Source organism: Palaemon carinicauda, chromosome 28, assembly GCF_036898095.1.
Source record: "Palaemon carinicauda isolate YSFRI2023 chromosome 28, ASM3689809v2, whole genome shotgun sequence".
Taxonomy (NCBI): domain Eukaryota; kingdom Metazoa; phylum Arthropoda; class Malacostraca; order Decapoda; family Palaemonidae; genus Palaemon; species Palaemon carinicauda.
Window position 1 is genome coordinate 96283888 of NC_090752.1, and position 2500 is coordinate 96286387.

Below are 2500 nucleotides of genomic sequence, written 5' to 3' on the forward strand. Positions count from 1 at the left end.
TTGCCCTTAATGTGACAGGAATTGATATACATCTGTTTCCAATACGTGTTTCATCTACATTTGTTACTTTAGTTTAGAATGGAACAGAATGCCGAGCTTTTCCAACGTACAAGATCACAGTTACAGAAGTTGATGACAATGGTACAGAAATTGAAAAACTGGACACCAGAACAGCGAGTTCTCTCAGGAAGAGATTTACAATTAGCCGCCTACAGCCTGAAACGCACTATAAGTTCTGCCTGGGCTATGAGGATAACAGTGGCTACTGGCTTTTGATTTCCTGTTGCTTCACAAACACTCAAGATATTGAATTCATGTTACAAGGGATTTCTAGGACTTCAAATGTCGCAGTGGCTGCAGTAGTTGGTATAATACTGGTAATGACAGTAGTGGTATCTCTAGTGTCAGTATTATCGAGAAAATATCGCCACCGGATGTACGAGACACCCGACAAGAGCACGGATGGATCTATCATTCCTCTTGACAATTTGTATAGACCACTTCTGATGGGATCATGACAGTCTAGAGGGGGCGAAGGACTAAGCGCTCCCTCAATCCTTCGTCGTCCGCCTTGTTGCTCACCCAACCCGTCCTCTCCTGGGCCTCGAAAACCACTCCTACGTCCACGTCATAGTAACGCCTCAGCATACAGTAGTCCAAGAACAACACCTATCTTGCATCGACGTCAGAGCAGCTACGAAGACTCTTCATATGTGTCCTCTTTAAGGTATAGAAGCACCATTTCTGTGTAAGATCTCATCTTGGGAAGATTTTATTTTCAAATATTTGTGTTTGATTCAATTGTTTTTATAATGCTGAATCGAATAAATTCTGTAAAAAAAAAATCCACATGAAATACATCTATAAAAGTTTGGGATGCTTCACATCTAAACTGAACCATTTTGAAATTAATGTAATCAGCCTTTCTTCACCACTCAGAATAATTCTAGGCATATTTCTACACAGGTTGGAGAGCCCTAGAACTGGAACTGCTAGGCTGCTGGACCAAGCCATTGAGTACCCCAAGTGAAGTGTTGCCTTACACAGCCGACGTGGAGACCATGCCCATTATCCAGGAGACCCAACTCTCATCTGGATAAATGTTAACGCCTATTACTTTTATTGTATAGCTGGGTATCTACGTGTGTGGCTTCACTAGAGGCAATTTCAAAGACTATCCTACATATCTGTAAGAGGCTTACCAGCAAGTGGCCCTGAATTACCCTTTTTTATATCAGTCATAACCTTATGGAAGACTTGATGTGCTACAACCTTTTTTGCTCTTTACAAGAGCGATACCGAAAACACAATTTAGCTTTTAATGGTGAATGTAAAATATATTTTATCAACTGTGATTTCGTGATAAGCTGTAGTTCGAGAAGATTGTAAATTCAACACGGAGGCATAATGCTACAATATAAAATCTGGTTTGCTGATGATACCCTGCGTGCATTTTCTATTTGCCATTACGATAGCTGGTTGCATAAATTTTGTGAGCAATTGTTTTTAAATCGATATATATATATATATATATATATATATATATATATATATACACACACACACACACACACATATATTATATATATATATATATATATATATATATATATATATATATATATATATATATATATATATAATGACGCTCATAAAAGAACAGAAAATTCAGGAATTAATGGAAATATGAGGAAGTTAATGATTTCAGAAAATTTATACGAATTTGGTATGGGATATGAAATTATTCCTTCATCATTGCTGGGAATGATTATTACCTGTTAACATTTATTAATAGGATGATTACTGTTTAAGTTAATATTTGTATTCTTTTTAGAGATACTGGAAATAGTTTTTACTTTTTACTTAATTACACTTGAATTACGGCAAGAGACTTCTGATCCATTTGTGACCATGAAAAAAAGATTCAAAATAATCAGGTCATATGACATAGAACTCGTAAGAATGTAAATGAGAAAGTGTGTTGTGGAATGATCAAAACCAACAATCCCGTTTAAACAAATCAAAAGAAAAGATACACAATTTGAGATTTTACTAAAATAAGGAGAGAAGTAAATGATAAGAGATCAAAGAAACTAAATTCAAGAGATGGTAGATAAAAAAGGACACAAGAGAGAAAGAGAGGGAGAGAGAGAAAGGAATTGTTAAAATAAAATTTTTGCATAGTTACTTCTCTGAAAATCTTTTATTTGGAATAAAACACAATTTTGCAATTATAAAAAAGTCAACACACTGAGACGTTACCGTTGCACCTTTGGGTATTTTTATTTTCTTTCACAAAAACAGAAAACTGTTATTTCCTGTGAATAGGATATGATAGGAATTAACAACGGTCTGACTTATTTCAAAATCCACAATTAAATGTAGGCACCTATTTTAAAAGTTCATTATTTTGTTAAGCAAACAATGTATTTCTGGGATGATTTTTATTTTCTTCAGGTTTTATGAAGACAAATATTTTAGAATGCAAAGCCTTTAAAAT

At 34.6% G+C, this 2500-nt stretch overlaps 1 pseudogene; it reads left to right on the forward strand.

The window, feature by feature from the left end:
• The window catches only part of LOC137622111 (leucine-rich repeat neuronal protein 1-like), a 2109-nt pseudogene extending 1582 nt beyond the window's left edge, over positions 1-527 (forward strand).
• The last annotated feature ends 1973 nt before the right edge of the window (positions 528-2500 follow it).